Raw genomic sequence first — 23157 nt, 5'->3', positions numbered from 1 at the left:
GGGGTGAAATCAATGGATTCCATGCACACCAAAAGGCCCTAGTTGTTTCTAAAAGTGTAGAAATTTGGAATTCCCCCCCCCAACCTGTTTGACACGTGGAAACAAGGCAGTTTACATATTATAAACACTAATATGAAGAATAGAATAAGGGTCATCACAAAACTTCCATTGGAACCTTGCTTCAGCTAGTTTTTCCAAAATATCTCTTCTCCTTTTCCATTCAGAGGCCTCCTGGCTTTGCATTTTCTGGGCAAATGTGAGAAAGGTCACCATTATTTTGTAGGAGGAACACTGAGCAAGATAGATAGTCTCTACCCCAGCAGGACACCTGGATGGCAGTCTTATCTCGACTCAAGATGGTGCTGCATGTGCCTGCCTGTTTATTTATTCTCCTCCTGTTTGGAGACTTTCCCTGATTAATTACTATCTAGTAATCGAAGCTGCTAACGAATGTCTCATCTGATTAACCTGTACTTTAGCCCTGGGTCCCAGAGGGTGGGCTAACTATCCCTCTTAGGGAATGAAGGAGGTCATTGGCCAGGGGCCTCTGGGATGCCAGTTCTGGGCTGGTTTATTTGCTTTTAGTCTTGTTTGCTATTCCTACTGCAATGACTGGAGACAGCTCCCTCCAAGTTCCATCCACTCTAATACGCCTGCTGAAACAGCAGTGAACACCAGATTTAAGAAATGTTTTCTTTGAAAACTTCTGGTCTGACAGACACTTTGAGCTCATGTTTCATTCTGTTTCTATTGCACACCATTCCCTGGGACTTCTGGGAGATCTCTTGCAAGGGAGTCGTACAGGAGAACCGCTGCCCCGTGGGTTGGGAGGCGGGAGCCGGGACTGATGCGCTGTTAAGTTTGGAGGAGAGGCTGTGTTGAGACAGCCTCACATCTTTAGAATCTCAAGACCATGCCAACGTTAACACATCCGAGGAGGTATTCAGTATCAAAGTCGCTAATATTTGGCTCCATAAACACGATACCGGTTGCAAAAACAAAGCTAAGGAGCTCATGCTGATTACTTCAATAAAAGCTGTTTAATTATGAACGTTTGGGAAATGAAGTTACCAACAGGACCAGGAGTGCTCTGGAGTCCTAGTGTGCCTGCCCCCAGCATCCTGCTGTTAAGCCAGATTGTCCACTCAGCTGAAAAAGTCTGACACTGAGGAGGGCAGACCTCAGCCCTGCGGGAGGCCACTTGCTTGCCAGGAAGACGTCCTCCTACTACAGTGGCAGGTTTCAGAAACCTATTAGTGATAGGGCCATCAACCTTTATCAGTATGATTCACAGGCCATCCAAGGGTTATTGGGATGGGGATCAGAGCTCCCCAAGAGATTTGCACTTAGAAAACCAGTTACTGTTTGGAGGTAGTTAGATGACCTTTCCCTTCAGAAGTCAGGGTTCCAGGATTGAGTAATGGGGAACTCAATTGAAGAGCAGGGAGTTAGCGGATCTGACTCTGACTGTGTAATGTTTTTGGAGTTCTCAAATGACTTTTTTTTCTTAGTAATACTTGAGGAAATAGAATCTTATTAATCTTTCTGCATAATTCTCCTCTTTTCTTCTATGGTGATGGCTATTTGACAGCAAATGGAATAGGGAGAACTATCCATAGAGATTTTCATGGTCAAAAACTAAGCGTGGAAGTTGTATATGCGAGAAATGAGCTCAAAAGCACACAAATTGTGAAAGAAGAAGTTGTTTCGGGATTTTTTATATCAATGATTTTTCCCCCTCTAATATTCCAAAGTCTTTATATTTAGTGAGCTTTGATACTTTTGAACTCACTCATGAGCATCAGCAGATGTTGAATACTAATTAATCATTCTTCCTCATCAACTCCAACAATATGGTAATACCTTCAGAAGCTACAAAAGGACTCTGGACCATTGTATCCATTCATAAAAACCTAACTGCAATCATTTCATTTCTTATTTATAAATCAGGATATTTTTAACTGCTTTATGGAGTAAGAATAAGGACAGTGATAACAGACATGATAAGTGTAAAAGCAAATAAGAAAATGCTAGCTATATTTTTTGTTTTTTAAATTAAGTTGCTACTTTGAAGATGCTTACATGGCTGCATAGTTGTGTTGTATTTTATAATAGAGAATTAAGAGCAAACTTGAGGAAACTAGTCAAGTAATAGGATTTTTGAGTCACTGGATATTTTGCACAAAACATGGGAAAGAGGCCAGGTGCTGGTGGTTCACTCTTGTAATCCTAACTACTCAGGAGGCTGAGTTCTGAGGATTGTAGTTCAAAGCCAAACTGAGCAGAAAAGCTAGTGGGACTTTTATCTCCCATTAACAAACAAAAAATAGGAGTGGAGCTGTGGCTCAAGTGGTATAATACCAATCTTGAGAGAAAAAGAAATCAAGCAAAAGCATGATACCTTGACTTCAAACTCCAGCTCTAGCACAAAAACAAATGAATGAACAGAGAAAAGACCATAGATTGGATCCAAGCCATCCTATTGAAAGCTGGGTACCCCTAGGAAATGTTACTTAACATTTCTGAGCTTAGTTTTTCTATCTGATAAAACAGGAAGGGTAATGGCTTTTTGAAAATTCTGTGAGGTTTAAATTTTATAGTTTGGCACCTAAAGATTAGTGCCAAAGACAAGCAGGCATCTGACCTACTGGAAGATTCCTCCTCCAGCAGATGAATGGTTGTGCCATGGGTGGTTGGGGTCACTAACATTCTGAGTACATGGTAAACCAAATGTCCGTGACCACCTGTGTATATAAACGCGCATGCATCTGTGACTGGGTATTATGATTTGTATGTTGAGGATGCTCTATGCTCCTGCGGTGACTGAATGTCTCCTTGATTTTGATTTCCTTATTAGTGGTACAATGGTTCTCTTCTTTCAGGGAACAGGAAAGAGATAAGCCAGAAAGAAATTGTGATTGTTAGCTGGACACTGGTGGCTCATGCCTATAATTCTAGCTACTCAGGAGACTGAAATCTGAGGCTTGTGGTTCAAAGCCAGTCCGGGCAGCAAAGTCAGTGAGACTCTTACCTTCAATTAGCCCCTAGAAAACCAGAAATGGTGCTGTAGCTGAAAGTGGTAGAGTGCTAGCTTGAGTGATAAAGCTCAAGGACAGTGCTCAGGCCCTCAGTTCAAGCCCCATGGCTAACAGAGAGAGAGAGGTGGGGTTGGGGGGGCAGAAATTGTAATTGCTGGGGCAAAGCTCTTGTTTTTAAGCTCATATTCCTTTCTGTGAGTCCCCAAAGTCTGGTGATAAAGACTTGGTCCTCAACCTGGCATTACTGGGAGGTAGTAGAAACTAAGAAGTGAGGCCTACCAGCAGTCTTTAGAAGGCAGTGGTACTTCAGCCCCCTTCTCCTCCTTTCTCTTTTACTTCCTGTCCGTGAGGTGAGGAGCTTTGTACCACACTTGGTCCATCTGCCATGATATGCTTCCTGTCACAGGACTAAAACTAACTGGGAGAATCGAGCTTGGACCAGGGCCTCCAAAACTGTGAGCTGATTATCTCAGATGTTTGAAAACAGCAATGAAAATCAGGCTAATATACTATCCACAGAACTCCTGAGATTCACACATGACTAAAGAGATAAAGGAGTGAAAGGGGGAAAAGCTGGGGTTTGGGAGACACAGAAGACCAGACAGCCAGAGGAGAAAGTTTGACATTTTGAGGGATCCTAGAGTTAAACTTCAGGCCTAAAAGCATTCACCTGGAAAATGTATGCCAAGAGCTTTGCTTTTGCCCAGCTTACTTAAAAATTCAGGTTCCCGGGCTGGGAAGGTGGCTCAGTGGTAGAGCACTTGCCTTGCATGCATGAGGCCCTGGGTTCGATTCCTCAGCACCACATAAGAAAAAAGCCAGAAGTGGTGCTGTGGCTCAAGTGGTAGAGCGCCAGCCTTGAGCTGAAGAGCTGAGGAACAGCGCCCAGGCCCAGAGTTCAGACCCCACGACTGGACCCCTCCCCCCCAAAAAAAATCGGGTTCCCTTAACTTTCTATACATGGTGTACTAAGGTAAAAATAATACCTTGAATTCCTCTGTGAATGGATTTGTTTTCTCTAAATGATAGGAGTTGCTGAGAGAAGCTTAGATAGAAGGGAGGTTTTTTGAAGTTCCAAAGACCTTCTGGGAAGAGCTATCATAGTCAGACCAGCTACTGAGATGTAGAGAAATGCCAATGGGATGTTCTTGCTTGGGAGTGGGAAGGAATATTACCTGGTTCTCAGGAGTTGCTTGTGCCATGACTAACTGCAAACATTACAACTAACCTGTGGAGACAAAAACAAACAAACAAAACAAACAAAAACAAAGCCCAAAAGACCAGGAGGTGCCAGGCTGGGTGTCAAGATACCTTACTTCTTTATCAATATCTTTTGGGTTTGAAGTCTGAGCCTTCCAAATGCTAGGAAGGCACTCCCAACCTCTTTGTTTTGCTTTGTTTTTGTTAATAGTTTATTTTTTAAAAAAGGCTCTCATACAGTTTTTTTCCTGGGACTAACTTTGGAAGATGATCCTAACTCAGTTTCCTTTCACATGTAGCTGGTACTTCTGACAGATTTCTATACAACCATTGCTATTTCTTCCTTACATGTCTGATTGAGCTGGAGCCACAGGGCCACTTCCAGTTTTCTAGTGGTTTATTGGAGATAAGAATCTCACAGACTTTCCTGCCCCAGCTGGCTTTGAACCGTGATCCTCAGATCTCAGCCTCCTGAGTAGTTAGGATTACAGGCATGAGCCATTGGCACCTGGCCAATGTGATGGTACTTTAAATGGGTATTTCTACTTTTACTATTCTGTAGAATATTTTATTTGCAAAAACTTCTGTAGTATTTTTTCTTTTTTAAGTCTATATCTTTTTCTTATTTAGGATATTGAAGAGTTTGTATTCTACATTCTTTCTTGATGATTTTTATTTGGAATTTTTGTTTGAGGGTTTTCTGTTTTAAAGTTTTCTATTTATTAATATCTATTTTTATATTTATTATTTATCCATTGTACTTTCTTAGTTTAGTTTGTTTTCTCTTCTAATTTCACTTCTATTTGTATTTAGTTTACACTTCTTTCTCTAATTTCTCTTCCACTTGCCTAAAACTAGTTTTATTTCAGCCAGGTGCCAGTGGCTCATACCTGTCATCATAGCTATTTGGGAGGCTGAGATCTGAGGATTACTGTTCAAAGCCAGCTGAGGCAGCCAAGTCCATGAGATTCTTATCTACTGTTAACTGCCAAAAAATCCAGAAGTGGAGCTATGGTTCAAGTGTTAAAGTGCTAGCTTTGAACAAACAACCTCAGGGACAGTGCTCAATCCCTGAGTTCAAGATCCACTATCATCACAAAAAAATGAAAAAACCCCACACACCTAGTTTTTATTTCATTTTGATAGCATTTTTATTATGCATGTTTTTTTCCCTTTATTTCGGATTAGCAGTGATGGTGTGATAAGGCAATTTAGAGTTGTACATTCAAAATAGCTTTAAAATGTGGGATATATAAATCTCATGAGAACGTCCCTTTGCAGAGTAGAGTCTTTGCACTCAGACAAATGATGCACCCTGTAGTTGTTGGCCATCCTCCTCCTGCTCTGCAGTTCTTGCATGGTAGAGACAACCATTTACAGCCTGGTGGCTGATGATGATTATGCATGGATTGATCGACACAAGTGTCCTTATCAGGGCTGATTTGGCTGCTGCTACTGCCCATCATTCAGTCTTCCCCGCACGCATCTGAGCACCGGCCACAGCACCGTACTGGGCATTGGTGCTGAGTTGTCGCTAGCTAGCTGTCTGGTGGCAGCTCAACACCCTTAAACCTCGCCAGTCATAGAATAAAGAACACTGTCTCCAATGGAATGGAAAGCTTGGTCACACATGGATTGGCCTTCTTCTTGCACTATTAGTAGCACTGTCCTTAGGCTGGCTGAATGCCTACTTTGCTGCAATGGACTGCAGTGCTACTTACTGTACTTCTATCCAAATCTTGAAGAAATGGGGAAGTATTTGTGGGCAACAGGCTCTTCTGCATCTTTTCCATTGGCTTTTCCAGATGGGATTTCTTTTCACTTTGCTCTGTGGCTTGGAAGGCCCACTTGATAGACTGCTCCAGCAGGATACCTTCCCACTCTAGCTCTCAGCTGGATTCTGAGGATTCCCTAATGATACCCCTTTGCTGGGAGATTAGCTACTGTTTCCTTAGCACAGTTGATGTTTCTTCAAGTTGGACACTTAATAGTTCAGCTACTGATGTCCAACTTTTTTCTTTTATTGTCAGTCATGGAGCTTCAAGTGAGGACCTGGGTGTTGTCCCTGAGCATTTTTGCTCAAGGCTAGTACTCTACCACTTTGAGCTACCACTCCACTCTGGTTTGGGGGAGGTTAACTGGAGGTAAGAGTCTCATGGATTTTCCTACCAGAGCTGGCTTCAAAATGCTATCCTCAGATCTCAGTCTCCTGAGGAGCTAGGGTTACAAACGTGAGCCACCAGTGCCTGGCCGATGTCCAACCTTTTTAGGGGATGTCTTGGCTAGAAGGTCTTCTTGGGCAGTTTTTCCATAACATAGTGCATTTTGGTATCTTTGTTCAGTGTCTGTCCAGAATCTAAAGGAAATTCTGAACTCAGGGCATTATCAGCAGAGGTTATCATTTCTTCAAGGTTTTTAGATAGCCAGCTCATCATAGGCTTTTCCTTTTGAGATTCTCTAAGTTGGAGTTTCTTTAGACCTTGCATTCAAAACTGTTCTGTAGCCTTCTCTCCCTCTCTATGCACCTGGTTTGAGGTAAGCAGAATACAATGGCTTCCTGTCTTCAGGGAACATATGTAGTGGTGATGGTAATACTGAGCATTCTAACAGGGAAATTACTTTCCTCTAGGGTCTTGAGTAGGTATATGAGAGACTAAGAATTGCAAATGAAACTTCTGAGAGATTCCTTTTATAGTCCTACTTGGGTGGGGTATCATCTCATTTTAGAATGTATTCTTAGGAGAAATTCCACTTGAACTCTTTAAAAAATATTACTTTTTTCAATTACTTATACCAAAGATGGCCATTTATTCTGAATACATTATGGATGCATATGTTGATCAATGTCACCTCTTTCGACATTCTCGCCCATCCCTCCCCTCCCCACCTTTTGTCCTATTTGAGTGGAGGCAAGTTATGGTGGAGTCTACCACCATGGAATCAATGTAGGGGACCCCAAAGGGAGTCATGGGAAAGAAGGGCATTCATATTTAAAATGTAAATCAGAAAATAAAATGTATAGAACAAATAATTTTCCAAAATCTTCTGGATATCGGCTGGGGATTTGAACAGCAAAGCAAAATTTATTAGCCAACAGCGATTTCCAAGTTCAGGCAGGTTCAAACTCCACATACTTTTCTCTTTAACAGAGAAATTCTATTTTATGAATTCCTGATTGTCTTCATGTTCTGTAGTGGGGGCCTCCAGTGACTCATTGGCAGAGACAAGGAATATTTTCCTGTGGCCTTCAGTAGGAACTGTTGGTACTTTACAAAGAGTGATATTGCCTTTTGGTCCCATTGTTGGCCAACATCTGCTCTTTCTTGGTAATGGCCATTCTAATTGGAGTGAGATGGAATTTCACTGTTGTTTTGATTTGCATTTCTTTTATGGCCAGATATGTTGAACATTTTTTCACGTGTCTATTGGCCATTCTTAATTCTTCTTCGGAGAAGTCTCTCTTTAAATCTTTAGTTCATTTACTAATTGGTTTGTTGTTTCTTTGAGGGACTTTTTTTGGGGAGGTGGTGGTGGTTTATGAGGCCCTTGTCCAATACGTAGTAAAAATCTCCCATTGTGTGGGATTTCTATTTATCTTGCTGGCTATGTCTTTGCCATACAGAAACTCTTCAGCTTGATGCAATCCCATTTATCCAGTCTTTCTTTGACTTGTTGTGATTCTAGATATTTACTTAGGAAGTTTTGACCAATGCCTAGGAGCCCTAGTGTTTCCCCTACCCTTTCCTGTAATATTTTCTTGGTATCTGTATAGAAAGTTCTGTCAGGACCATTTGTTGAAGAGGCTGTCCTTCCATTCTGTGTTTTTGGCTCACTTATCAAGTATTAGGTGGCTATAGGTCTGTGGGTTCATATCTGGGTCTTCTATTCCATTGGTCCTTAGGCCTATTCTTGTGCCAGTATCAAGCTGGTTTTATTATTATGGCTTTGTGATAGAGTTTAAAGTTTGGTATTGATGCAACACTGTTCTTCCTGCTAAAGATTGTTTTTGCTGTTCGGGTCTTTTATTATTCCACATGAATTGAAGAATGTTGGAATTTTGATGGATATTGCATTGAATTTGTAGATAGCTTTGGATAGGATTGCCATTTTCACAATGCTGGAAAATATGTTTTGTATAGTAATTCCAGACCTTTATGAACACCAATGAGACACTTACATAAAATGATCCTTCAGTTTAGTCTTTAACAATCTAGTGTCTGTTAAGTAAGTTTGGGAAACATCTACAAGCAACTAAGTCTTACGATTTGAAAGTGTAAGGTATCTATTGGTAAGTGGGATTAGCATGAAAGTCATCTTACCCTTTCTGTTTTCTCTGTATTTTATTTTGATAATTTACCAAATATTAAGCCAACAACAACAAAACAGATAGAAAAAAAGAATTAAATCAATGCTTCTAATCCCTAATTTTTAAAGTCCATTTGGAGTTTCAAGTTATTATTAAAGATACTTATTTCATAGTATACTTCTATCATCAATATGTAATCTCTCAGGATGAATACTCAGGTGAGGGTCTTGGCTCTTTTTTGATCTTTCTAGATTATATTTACCATATACAATATCATATCTTACATTTCTTCTTTACCTATAGTATGGCCTGGAAAACCTGACTATGTATGTGCATCTTTTCTTTTTCTTTTTTTGTTGGCTTTAGTTTTTGTTATTATGCAGTTGTAGGAAGAGATTAGTTATATTTCCATGTCAGATTATGAGTACAATATATCTTGATCTATGCCAACCCTTCTATAGTTTTCTACATTATTTCCTCTCCTATCCCTGCCCTCAAGTTGCATAGTTCAGTCTTTACAATGTACATTGATTATAATGACTGCACTTGTGTCTTTTCCTATGGATATAAAAAGAGAAAGAAGGGAGTGTGGAGGCTAATTCTACTCAATGTTGGCATACAGGATTTATCATGTGCCCTCCCCCCCAACAAATATTTCAACAACCATTTATTCTGGAATTCTGTTAGTGGCTGAGTCTATATAGTTAATTGCATTCTGCTCCCTCCAGGTGCTTACATTGGAGTAGAATCCATTCTGCTTTGTGTATGGAACATAGGGTTAGAAAATTATTCACTTCTATACACATTTACACAAACAATGAAATAATCCTTGTTTAAATGTTATTTTTTTAGAACTTTCAATTGGAAGGACTTTTTCCATGCAACATTCCTATATGTAGAGATCTTAGTTTTATGAGGAATGAGAATGTTTCTTATGCAGATTTTCTTTATAAAGTTGGACTCACTGATGAAGTGGCAAGTTTGGGGGGAATTAGTTAGTGGTGAGAAGATATACACAACATCTCTAGAAGTGGCCAAAATCAATATGAACAAGATGTTCACTGTCACAGCTTTTAAATTTTGGATCTATAAAAGTACTGTGGTTATGTCTAAGACCAAAAGCAATGATTTTTTTTTATTTCATTATAATATTGTGGATTTGGCCATTGGCAGCAGAACTTATCATACCATTGTTTTGGCAAGATAAAATCAAGTCTGGTTCTACTTCACTCTACTATTGGCTCGTCTATGGATCTGGTGTAGATTAACAGAATTGGTGAGAGGTCTAGGGCCAATGAGTCTTATTTACAGCTCTGCTTTGCTTATTAGCTAGACACAAATCACTTTCACACAAATGAAAAGAAGACTCCCCTTCACCAATAGATGCCTCACAGATGGGCAACCATAGTTAATCTATGAAGGCATCAGAAGTTATGGGGAGGAAGTGGTGTGAGAATGTTTGGCTTCTCCAACTACCTCTTCCAAAGTGATGTCAATGCACTTTATGCAGTGACTGTATAATTTCCAAAGAAGTAAACCTTGAAAATATGGTAGAACAATTCTGCCCAAATCCTCATTCAACCTATCTAGTTGCCACATAGCAATGTTTTGCTTAAAACAGCTTCATCGAGATACAATCTGCATATAACACAAGTCACCCATTAAAAGTGCACAGTCTAAATCTTAGTTTGATCATAGAGTTGTACAACCAATATCACACTCAATTTTCAAGTATTTTTGTCATCTAAAAAGGAAACTTTATAATCATAGTAAATCATTCCTTATTTTCTTTCCTCTCACCTATTTTCTTTTTCCCTCTCCTCTTTATTTCCACCTGTGGACCCAGGCAATTGATTACCTATTTTCAGGCTCTTTATAGCTGTCCACTGAAGTGAACTTTTATCAGTGGAAGTGAACCAGTCTTGCCCCAAGGGCTCTTTACTTGGTTTGTTATGAAGTATCTGGTCTTCACACTGCCAAAATAGGTTGAATCATCATCAGGATATGATGTTAACTTGTGTTTGATTCTTCTGGCCTGGATATACTGTAAACTGAACCCTTTTATTTGGAAGAGGGAAGGAAATTCTTCTCAGGAAGTAGACTGCTAGACCCTACTTCCCCAAATATCACCCAAAGCTGTAGTTATGCCCTCAGGCAGGTTAATTTTTTTTTTTTTTTTTGGTCCAGACATGGGGCCTGGGCGCTGTCCCTCAGCTCTTCAGCTCAAGGCTAGTGCTCTACCACTTGAGCCACAGCGCCACTTCCGGCTTTTTTCTTTTTGCTTATGTGGTGCTGAGGAATCGAACCCAGGGCCTCAAGCATGCAAGGCAAGCGCTCTACCACTGAGCCACCTTCCCAAGGCAGGTTAATTTTTTAAACTTCGAAATTTTTGCAACATTCTAGGTAGAGGAAGTGACATTCCTTTGTCCTAACCAGCTTCTTGCCAAATTACCTCATAAAATGCACAATAAAGTTGCCTTGAAAAGATGAACATGTTTATTGGTTTTTTTGTGTTGGTAGAATAATTACTGAAGGTCTGAATTTTTCCTCTAGGAAAGATCGAAAATGAAAAGATGATGCTCTGATGGCAACACTGAATTGAGATGGGGAGAACTAATAGATACAGATATTAGAAATCCACACAAAAAATGTCAGGCACTGGTTGGCTCTGCAGATGAGGGTGTAGGAGATTCTTGAGATGTTGATGTTCTTCTTGAATGCAGTTATGGTTGGGAGCCTCTTGGGAGAGGAAATGTCTTGAGGATAAATCACAGCAACGGAATGTCACCCATTGACTTAGTATGCACAGGTCTGTATAGGGTTTATATAGAGGATGAGGGCTCCTTGTAGCCATGCTTAACTAGAATGATCACAAACACACATGTATGTTGTGCATGCATATATGTGTACACACAGAGTTTTCTACAGAAAACTCATATCCTTTTCACTAAAGATAAAGACCCCTGGCTCAGTACAAATTACTTCGTTAGCATTCCTTTGGGAGTGATTATTCATTTTTACCATCTGCCAAAACCCAGCAATCATATCTATATCTGTCCTTTTGAGATTAGGCTGTATCTAAGGATAACTAACCTCTTTTATGTCTCCCAGCTTGGGGCCTGGTCTACTTCCAGAGAGGATTTTTTTTTTAAAGAATTGCATTTGTCACATGAAAGTTCCCTCATTAATAGGTGTTTCCATTACCCAAATCTCAGTACAGCAGGTATGAAATGACTGCGGGAGACGCCTCGGCCACTGGGATATGGTATTCCAGAAGAAGCAGTGGCCATTAAGGTTTTGCTTTTTCCCCCATGGGTTGGAGCGGGGGCTGGATCTTGTAAAGGCTTTAGTCATATGAGGAAGGGAAGGGAAGGCTCTGGATATGAACGAGCCATGGTCTTTCAAGCAAGCCTAACTTATCTTTGGGGGCTATTCTCACGGGCAATTGTTTTTACATAGGTACCACTAGGCGATTTACGTCTTCAGAGTGACCCTCACCAGGAAGCCCTCAAGAGACAGGAAATCCCAGATAAAGATGGGAAGCAAGGGGATGCATCTTTTAAGGGTTCTCTCTAAGGACGGTGGGAAAGGTAAGGTCATGTTAGTAAGAGGAGGTCTGGGTTTCTTTTACATCATGATCCTTTGTTAACCCAGTGAACATTAGTCCACTTCAAACAACACAGGCCTGCCACTTCACTTTTTACCTCTTCTCTTCTGACCTCCGGCAATCTTCTTGGGCACGTTTTCTAGGAAGACTGAGTAGAGTGAAGTGGAGAATCCATCTTGCATCAGTCAGTTCTTGGCAGAGTCCTCTCCATATCTCAGGGGCAAGCTTTTATAGAGCAATGGGCCCACTCTTAACTGTTCTTCTCCTTTGAGCAGAGAAGGCCTGGAAGACACTCCAGGTTCTGGAAAGTAATTTCGGACAGTTTCTGATCTGTACAAAGCTCCAGCGTTTGCTGTCTTTGGAAGTGGAGCCCAGTGCTGACAGGGTGCCATGCAGCTCAGCTCAGCCAGGTCCAAAGGAGATCCCTAAGATGGAGGATATCTGGAAACCAAAAACCCAGCTTGTGGCAATCTCATGACATATATATGGCATGCTTTGGAACTGATTTTCCAAATAGATGAGCCCCTCTCCTTATCTGACCCAGACAGCTCTTCCTCTCCTCAGAATATGACATTAGGGTGTAGAAATCTCTGCCTCTGCACAATTGACATTTTCAATGTTGTGTTGTGTGTGAAGCATTCATGTTTCTGTATGCACAAGCCTGGAGATTTACTTCATGGACCTGCATTTATTAAACACCTACAGTGTGCAGGGAAACACATATATCATCATGGGGCCTGTCCTCAAGTAGATTAGAGGGACAAGTGGAAAGCTGCAAGTTCTCCTTTCATCTTGACCAATAGAAGGGATGGATCACCAGAGACAGCAATTATTGGGGAAGAGTTCAGGAGAGGTGTTGTTTAAGACACAACACAGGGGGCTGGGAAGGTGGCTCAGTGGTAGAGCGCTTGCCTTGCATGCTCGAGGCCCTGGGTTCGATTCCTTAGCACCACATAAGCAAAAAGAAAAAAGCCGGAAGTGGCGCTGTGGCTCAAGTGGTAGAGCACTAGCCTTGAGCTGAAGAGCTGAGGGACAGTGCCCAGGCCCAGAGTTCAGGCCCCACGACCGGACCCCCCCCCCCCCCCAAAAAAAAAAAGACACAACACAGGAAACAAAGGCCTTGGTGATGGGACAGGGTGGGTTTGGGATGCTCACCTGGATTGCACATCTGGATTCATGTGGATGAGTGCTCATCCGGAGGCCCCCTCCCTCGCAGTGATGGCTTCTGATAGTCCTCAGGCCCTCCCTGCTGCTGCGGGCCTGGGGGACACTCAGGCCGCCTCCTCCACTGCTCTCCTTGAACTGTCACTTTTGATCTCTCCAGGGCTTTCCTGGACCATTCCCGTGACAAAAGAGAATTTCTTGGAGAGCGTGGGAGGATCTTTTTAGAATGTAAGGATATTAAAGGACAGAGGGAGAGAGAGAGAGAGAGAGAGGGAGAGAGAGGAAGAGAGAGAAAGAGGGAGGGAGGGAGGAAGAGAGAGAGAGAGAGAGAGAGAGAGAGAGAGAGAGAGAGAGAGAGAGAGAGAGAGGACAACTACTGCAAGATTTTGAAATTTGACAGAAACAGACAACATTCTCCATCCCCATCATGAAACTTTGCTCTCTTTCTCAAGTCTTTGAATACCACAGATAAGCTTCAGTTTCTGGCCGGCGGGGAAGGGGCTCACACCGGCCTGTGGAGACTCAAAGTGACACCTATGCGGAGGCTGCCAGGGACCACGGTGTTTCCAGCCCAGACTCCCTTTCCCTCTAATTAGGTAGAGGCTAGCCCACTACTGGAGGATTTGGCTCCAGAAAACTTAGTTATAAATTTTAGCCTCAATCATCTCACTTGCTGGGCAACCAGATGCATGCGAATTTGTTTCTCTGAGGCTCTGTTCCTTGATTTTAAAAGTTGGGATTAAATATGATTTATATAGTGTTGTATTTACATTAAATTCTAAATTATAATTGTACATGATATAAATTATAATGATAAAGTGTAATTATCATATATAATGAATATAACATATCACTATAATCTATATCATGTATGATTATATAATTTATACAATTATAATTTATAATGATAAATTATGATATTGTGATGTATATAATATTATGCATTATCTTTATATAATTTTAAGTCCTGTAGGCTTTTTGAGTCTCACCGTTGACCAGGAACTCAGTTGATGAAGTTCTGAGATTTATGACTTGTGACTCAGTCTGCTTCCAGATCAACAAAACCTACCACCAGGCTGGCACTCGGAGCTGGAACTATTGGAATAGTAGCTAACACTCATTGGGAATTAGTTATGCACGTCATTGTTTTAAGAGACTTCAGAGCTCCACAGCTTCTGTCAATGATTCCCAGAGCAATTTCACATTCTGAAGATCCTCTGAAGCATAGCTCCATAAACTTCCATGTACTTCGTGAACAGAGAGGACCACGCTGGTGAGCACAGGTGACAGAGTATTTTCTGTGCTCCCCCAGTATGACCTCTCATTGCATGCGTTCAGAGCTTTCAAATGCTCTATGCAGGTTTTCTCCAGCCCCTGAACTGAGTAACTTAATTTAGTAGATGCATCACAAATCTGATGAGCCAATTCAAAATGTGCTGATTTGATGGCACTAGTAAAGATTTCTCAGTGGTCTTGGCCTAACGAGAATCTTTCTGGGACATTTCAGGAAGAATTTTATTGAGCTGTTATTAACATGTGTAAAAGCATGATAATTATGGGGGACATATTTCCTATATTATATTAATAGAAAGGTTGAAAATACAGTACTCTTTCCTTTTTATGGGAAAGAAACAGAAATCCAGCAATGGATGCTAATGGACTGCAGGTCAGACACTCTGGGGTATGACCCTGGTTCTGCTTCTGACTAAATATGACTTTAGTGTTGTTCTTTTCTCTCATGTAGGAGGTAGGCTTTGTTTCCTGAATCTCTTATTAGCTCTGAAATTCTGTAGTTTATTAAGATCAAAGAAAGTTGATTGCTAACTGATGTTTTATTGATGACACAGCTCAAAAAATGGATTTGAGGTGCTTTAGAGGCCTAAAATATACCTAAATCAAGAGTTAAGAATAATTTAAAAAATGGAAGAGATATTTTGGGTACCAAGTTTGAGTAATCATTGATGTAATTACCATGCTCAGAATCATAAAATCCCCAGAATTCATAGCTAAAACTGACCTGAGGAGTTTGAGACCATTCACATGTGTTGTATAGCTTCTTAAGTCTCCCCCTCTGGAACCTTCTGCTAGTTAAACCATGTGATTTCCAAAGGAAAGAGACTTGGACATAACTCTCTGAGCACAGGATTGGTGAGCACAGAGAATCCTGGCTGTTAGGACAGTCAGAGATTTGGCAGCTCAGCCTGGAGTGGAGCTCTGTGTGTCCTGACTTTCTAGCTGGGTCTTTTCCTCCTAGCACATCACCTCCACCTATGACAGTCACTCAGGGGTTAAGACAAAGGTTTGTCTTAACCTGACGTTTCCATAAGTATGATCTCACCTAATCCCCTGATGAAGAGGTAAGACAGTGCTCTTTTACTTCATGGTGTCAGGAGTCTCAATCCACAGCCATTTGTCTGTTATTTCTGGGCCTGTATTAGGCTGTATAATATAACAACAGGGCATAGTGGTAGCCCAAAAAGGAAGTAGGAAGGAAATGAGGAGAGAGGATAAAGAGAGAAGATGATGAGAGGAGGAGGAAATGGAGGAGAAGGAGGAGGGAAGGGAAGGGAAGAAAAAAGAAGGAAAGGAAAGGAAAAGAAAGGAAAGGAAAGGAAGGAAAGGGTGAAATATGGTATCCAAAAGCATGCCTTAAAAATCCCACACTCTCTAGCTATGCCTTTCCAAGTTTCTATAACTGCTTGTTAGTCCAATCAACTCTCTTTCAATGGATTAATCCATTCATTGTTGAAGTCTGAGCCTCCCTAATCCCATCACCTCCCGAAGGCCCTCTGAACACAGCACCAAGCCTCCCACACCTGAAGCTTTGCAGAACATTTCAGATCCAAACTGTAACAACCCAGTTTGTTGACTGTAGCGCATGGAACACTTGGCTTGTGCTGTCATGGTGCCCAGGGATTCTAAGTTCCATGTATTCTACTGTTAATGTGCCAATGGCCAACTTACCAAGAGATGAGGTCACACAAGATAGCTCAACGAGTATGTAGCTGGAAAACCTCTGGAAGTAGAGTCTAGTGAATGCACCAGGATGTCATTCTTTTCCTGGACAGGAAGGCTTGGGTTAAACTCTGCCACCTCAGACATTTTATTTTTGAGCTCTGCTTCATTTGTGAAGATTCACCTTATGTGTATTGCATAGGTTGGGAGACGGAGACCGAGACTGATGATTTTGTCAGAGAACTGGAGTTTTGGAGCAGTCTGAGCCTCTCGGAGCCCAGCAGGGGCCTTTCATCAAGTTCAGCTGTGGGAAACGCTTCCATTGCTACTGGAAATGTCATCAATCAGTCAACGGGCATTTTCTGAGACAGTAATGTGAGAATCTAGTGAGGTCATTGGAGCAGCAGTGTTAGGGAAGGCAGCATGGTACAAAAGAAGCAAAGCGTGAACTTCAAGACATTCAGAAGTAGATTTGAAGATGGATGGTCTTATTTATGAGCTATGTCATTTTGGCCAAATTGCCTAAAATTCACTAAGCCTCTGTTCATCCAGCTGTAAAATTGGAAAATCAGCTACCTTACCAAGATTTTGGGAAAACACTACTAATTTCCTATCCCTTGTCCAACATTTAAATAATTCTAAAGTGATAAATCATTGATGGTTGTCAGTGAGTCGCTCTTAGGTACTTGACATCGCACAAAGCAATAGTCGAGTCAGGGAAGAGAGAGTCATGACTCTTACCTTATAGAGGAAAGAAGTTACCAAGGAAGGCCAGGTAAAGGGAAGGGAAATTATTGAAGGTTTCTGAATGAACAAAAATGGAAAATCTCTTCTATTACCATCTTTGTGTGTGTGTGCACGCACATGTGTATGTGTGTGTGTTTGTGTGATGATCCTAGGGCTTGAAGTCAGGGCCTGGGTGTTGTCCCTGAGCTTTCTTTATTCAAGGATAACACTCTAACTCTTGTGCCACAGCTCCACTTCTGGCTTTTTTTGATAGTTAACTGGAAATAAAAGTCCCACAGACTTTCTTGCCCTGGCTGACTTTGAAGTGAGATACACAATCTCAGCCGCCTGGACAGGATTAAAAGAATGAGCTGCCAGCGCCTGGCTTTATACCTATCATTAACATTTTAGCGAATATTTTCTCAGACTTGATTCTTCAAACTCCAATTGTGTAGTCAAAAATGTTGAAGTTTGGGGGTGGGAAGGTGGCTCAGTGGTAGAGTGCTTGCCTTGCATGCCTAAGACCCTGGGTTCATTCCTCAGCACCACATAAGCAAAAAGAAAAAAGCCAGAAGTGGCGCTGTGGCTCAAAAAAAAATGTTGAAGTTTAACAATAATGGAAGCTGAAAATTATCTTCAGAAGAGGTTTTAACAGTTAAAGAATTATGGTATTAGAAAATATGCTTTTTTCCCCCAACATTGGTTTTCCATTTTGGAGTTTACCAATTTTTATTATTATTATTATTATTTTTGGGGTCCGGTCGTGGGGCCTGAACTCTGGGCCTGGGCGCTGTCCCTCAGCTCTTCAGCACAAGGCTAGCGCTCTACCACTTGAGCCAGAGAGCCACTTCAGGCTTTTTTCTCTTTGCTTATGTGGTGATGAGGAATCGAACCCAGGGCCTCTGGCATGCAAGGCATGTGCTCTACTACTGAGCCACCTTCCCAGCCCGAGTTTACCAATTTTTGAAACCTTTGCCAATCTGACAGGTGAAAAATGCTATTATACTCTGCTTTAATTAGACTAGATGGTTATTTATTTATGGTTTTTGTTCATTTACCTTTCATCTGGGAATAGCCTGTTCTTACATTTCATCTTTTCAAATCGATTTTTCTTTGTCTTAGTTATTGGTTGAAAATTATTTGTTATTTTTTTTTTTTTTTTTTTTTTTGCCAGTCATGGGGCCTGAGCTCTGGGCCTTCAGCTCTTCAGCTCAAGGCTAGTACTCTACCACTTGAGCCACAGTGCCACTTCTGGCTTTTTCTGCTTATGTGGTGCTGAGGAATCAAACCCAGGGCCTCATGCATGCAAGGCAAGCACTCTACCACGGAGCCACCTTCCCAGCCCTTGTTATATTTGTTATATATAATATTTGTCACATTTGTTTTATGACATCATTCCCCCATTAGGCATTCAAATTAATATGTTTGATGCAGTACGGTGCGGCTATGCCCATAGTACAGTGGAACTGTGCACATCTCAATGTACATAGGTACCCCTCAGAGGCATGGAGAATTTTGTACAGTGGCTCAGAACAGGGTTGGGAATCCACATTTCTAACAATATCAAAAATTTCCAGTGTCAATGGTCCCTACACCATACTTTGGGTTCATTAATTTTTGTCAGTATTCCACCAGGCTGAAGAGCAATGTATCAGAGGTTTCTCTTTTAAATAAAAGCACTAAGAAATGATCAATGAATGTGATCTGGGGGAAATCAGGAACCAACAGTTGTAGAGATAGCCAAAGTCATAGTGTTTCTTGAAAACCGATGTGATGCTGTGATGGTAGGATAATGACTTGGGTTGTGAGTTCACATTTCATCTCTGCTTACTTCTAAGCCCTTGCAGAGAAAAAATATGATAGTGATATTGCTCTGATTGTTATCCAGGGTTATTTTTATTTTGTTTATATTTTGGTGCTTGGGATTAAAAGCAGGGCCATGTGTATACTAGGTAATTATCATTGAGCCCACAGAGTGGTTTTTGGAGATCAAAAGAAAGTGATTGATATGTTCTATAAGCTCTAACAAATGAAACTCATGATTATTGCTCCTCTCCCTGAAAAGCCTTTGGTTCTGAATAGTATAAAATATGGGGTTGTGTACCTGGCCAATGCACACATTGAAGGAAAAGTGGTTAGCAAACTTTTGTATTACTCCTCAAAGTCTTACTTATGGAAGCTACCTGCCTCAGAATTTAGTTCATTCATCTTGAACTTGAGTTTTACAGTAAGAAACAAATTCAAAAATTATCTTCTTAGGATATCTTAACATTTTTCCCTGGCAAGTGTTCCATTTTGAATCCTGCATGACTCTGAAGCTAGACCATCATGGCCCAGTTATCTGGATAACACACACACACGCATACATATATGTACACACACGTACACACACATATACATATACTCACATGCTTCTGGAGCCAAACTACGATTACTCAATGAGCATGGTGATTCTAATACAAGTAGAATTTAAAATGTGAATTCTTTTCCCATTGGCTGGCTGTGGCAGACAAAGGCAAACCTTTTACGACATGTCTTTCTACTTCATCCAAAACACACAACCAGACAGTGTCTCCCAATCTCCTTTGCAGTTGGGCAATTAAGTTCTACCCACTGCACTATGGGTGAACGTTATATGCCTCTTTCTGCACTGAGGTTTAAAAAGCATGTTTTCCTTTGTCCCACTTTTATCATCTGTCCCTGGCTGAATGCAGAGGACTTCATCGTGCTGCAGAGAACTAAACACATAAAAAGGCCACATTTCTTTCCTCCTTACCAATGTCTACCATTTATTTAAATTTCAGTAGGTGTGTTAGTATCCATGAGAATTGTGTTTATTGCATGTTTGGAGCTCATTCCCTATAGTAGTTAAGAGTTCCCTTAAACTAATGCATTTTCTAATTTGTATAGATCATTAGGACTCTGATAGGTAGCATACATATTTTAGTCTCTGAGTAATCTACTAAATGCTAATATGGGACAGCTGAGTAAAAGAACAAAGGTAAGAGGGCTTGATGAGGACATAGTAAATCTTAGTTTCAGAAACAGAGCATTTGACTTATGGAAAACTTCTAGTTAATTTTCTGCTGACAATTATTACGAAACTTAGAAATCAGACAGTGAGAAATAGTTAAAAATGGTTCATGTGGTCTCTCGCTACCCGATCTCTCTCTAATTCCTCTCTTTCTGCTCAGGCCTGGAACAAGATGGCTATTCTTTGGAGAGTAAAAACTGAGTGAAAGTCATGTAATGTTTCTATTTGATGTTTTTGGCAGGGATGATGAAAATTCTAGACTGAAATGACATTGTATGAAGTCTGGACCAATTGCTGTGTTAAAGTAGAGTGGATTTCCTCTCTTTGTGCTGTCTGGATCAATTCTTGGAGGAGTTACAGAATTTGGTCTCTCAGTTGAAGCCACATATTGTATTGATAACATACGAGAGTGTAGTCTGATTTGACGCATCAGGCTTTCCCAAGTTACTGCTAATGGGAGCATTAGGAGGGCTTTTGAAAAATAAATAGGACTTGCTGAAGTTTGTTAAGAAAGGTTCCAGATTCCATTGAGCAAAAGTGAAATGTTTAATACCACACTGTAAAAGTAAAATAAAATAAAAATCAAAAACCTTCTTGGAATTCTGAGTCCCACCTGTTAAATTATTTGTCCTTCTAATAGAAGCAGGAATGAAAGGCGTATGTTCAACATCATTTTGGACCCATTTTGGGTGGCGGGAAACCAAGGTAAACACATTTTTCCTGATGTAATTGTTGATATTAGTTCAGCTCATGTGATGCAGGCGGAGCTGTGTGAACCGTTTCATTTGGACCTGTCCACAGCTGGAGTTGGATATAATAGCGGGAAAGCCCAAAGCCAGTGAAACTCAGCAGTCAGGGGGCCTAGTGTATTTTAAGGAGCTCTGAAAAGGTATCCTTCAGTTCCCTGGCCTTCGTTATTGTTTCTTCCTATTTCTATTCAGGAGCATTCATCTCATTTGCTTACTTGCATGATCATTTCTCATTTTTCCTGTGTAAGAGCATTACCAGTCTCTTTTCTACTTTTATATAGATACACACTATGGTTGTTTGCAAATGCTACATTTTTTCCCTTTTAACTTTTCCCTTGTCTAGCTTTCTTTTTCCTCTGGGCTTCCTTCGAATATGCTAATGAAGTAGTATGTTTTCTTTTCCAGTTATCTCTCTGCTTGCATACTTCTATGCACATATACTCATATATATTTTTTGCTTTTCCCATGTCAATTTAAAACCCTTTCTTTGTGGGTATAGTTTAACAATAGTTCTCAGGGTAGCGTATGGGTTTTGTTCTCATGTTCAGTCTCCTTGAACACATTGAGCCCATAATATGGTTTGTTCTTTTATTTGTTTAATCCCACATTTTTGGACAATTTTGTACCCTGGCTACAAATAGAAACTAGATACAATCCTTGATGTCTGAGAGTTAGTGCACTTAGCGCAATGAGAAAGGGCTCATGGGAGAGGCCAGCCTGCAGGACTCAGAGCCTGCTGATTGCCACAAAGCCCGTTATTGCTTCAGTGGAAGCACACGCTGTAAGTCCCAGCCTCAGGCTGATTATGGGCAGGGATCTGGCATGATCAGGAAGAGTGAGATCAGGGGAATGGCACCCCCCTTTCAGAGGTGGGACCATAGTGGGGGCACTGCCAATGGCCCCTTGACAACTGTGGTAGGGAATGAGGTCAGATGGAAAATGGTTGTCGTGTATGGCATAGCTTTGAGAGAAATGCCTACATTTGCACAGTGTTCATCGTTCACAAATCATTTTCCAGAACCCCATGAGATCTTCACAGTGAACCTGTGGGTGCAGACATCTTTATTATCATTTGAGCTTTGGGTGATCACAACTTCTTCTGAAGGTAAGGCTTCTAATGCTCCAAGATATCAGAGGTAGCCATCATTGGGAAGACCTAGGACTTAAATCCTGGTCTGTCCCCAACATCGAATCCTCCAGCTGTGATTTGCCAGTGAAACAGAACACTCAGAGGAGGAAACAGTTCTTAAGGCCCTGATTTGATGCAGAGAGCCTACCGAGATCTCAGCCTTAACTGCTGTTCATACCGGCAGTCGTTATTCGGGTGATGATACTATGCACTGAAGCTCCAGAGGTCTTTAGACACTACCTTGTGTTCCAACACAGTGCCAGAAATCCCACCATCCACAAAGACATCTGTTAATCTGCATCAGTCTTCTGGTATGTCTGTAAGAGAGAAAAACCGGTACAATTGAAGCCATAGGTTCATGTCTTAGCAGGACTGGTTGGGTTGTGAATTAATCTTCTCTGAGGCCATAGGGAAAAGCCCACAATGTGCTTCAAGAGAACAGAACTGTTGGCCATATTGGAGAGGATTCAGGAGGCATTCTCGGGCTCCTGGGCTTTGAGGTGTATGATTCTGCATAACTTTTTCTTGAAACATCCCTTAGATTATCATCTTTACATTTCTGGGTCTACTCTGGAAGGAAGCACAACAGGACAAGTACTTTACTCTCTAGTGAGGGAGTATGAGTGTTAGCTGGGCTAAAGGCAGCTATAAGAGAACAGGATAGAACAGGGCTGTGTGGTTACTTTGCAGAGCTAGAGATGCAACAGGCAGTAGATGCCCTCCTGTGACAAGGGACCCACCATCTTCAACCCACGGTGGACTCTATGGTACTCATTGGCTGTTTTGCCGTTACTCACATGAAAAAATGAAACAATCCTTGTTTCCAAAGTTCAGACACATGGTTCCTGTCTGATCCTTAACATGACGCAGGTGGGCCTTCATTGGAAACACGTCTGTCTCTCAGTTTTGTTCTCATGAAAACAAACAACAGTGCAAGGTGGTCTGAAGTCCCCATGAGCTTCCTGTGTGTTCTGCAGCTTTAAGCACACTCTCCCGCTGTGGAGAGGGCTTCGACATTCACCTTGGGGTTCACATCTTAGAGTTGCCCTGGACAGGGACAGTGCTTGGTCTGGCTCTCCCCATATGCTGACCAGTGTGGTGTCAGAGCCCCTCCACACAGGCTCCATGGCAGCTGTAACTGTGAAGTCTCCTGGTCTTTGCTCAGGAGACCCTCTTCCCAAGGCAGGCTCTGAATTATTCACCTCTCTTCATAGTTCAACTCCTACTCTAAGGCAGAGTGCAGCATAAT

At 41.3% G+C, this 23157-nt stretch overlaps 1 long non-coding RNA gene across 1 annotated transcript; it reads right to left on the bottom strand.

Annotated features, from left to right (window-relative positions):
• Positions 1-11073: 11073 nt before the first annotated feature.
• LOC138828997 (uncharacterized) lies at positions 11074-15754 on the bottom strand. The gene is made up of 4 exons (XR_011372461.1): positions 15654-15754; positions 13307-13482; positions 12249-12592; positions 11074-11355 (listed from the first exon to the last, which is right to left on the bottom strand). It is a non-coding gene; the product is annotated as an uncharacterized lncRNA (long non-coding RNA).
• Positions 15755-23157: the final 7403 nt, after the last annotated feature.

Source organism: Dipodomys merriami, unplaced genomic scaffold (genome assembly GCF_024711535.1).
Source record: "Dipodomys merriami isolate MVZ:Mamm:240054 unplaced genomic scaffold, mDipMer1.0.p SCAF_17, whole genome shotgun sequence".
In the NCBI taxonomy this organism is placed as follows: domain Eukaryota; kingdom Metazoa; phylum Chordata; class Mammalia; order Rodentia; family Heteromyidae; genus Dipodomys; species Dipodomys merriami.
This window is presented reverse-complemented; position numbering and strand designations above follow the sequence as displayed.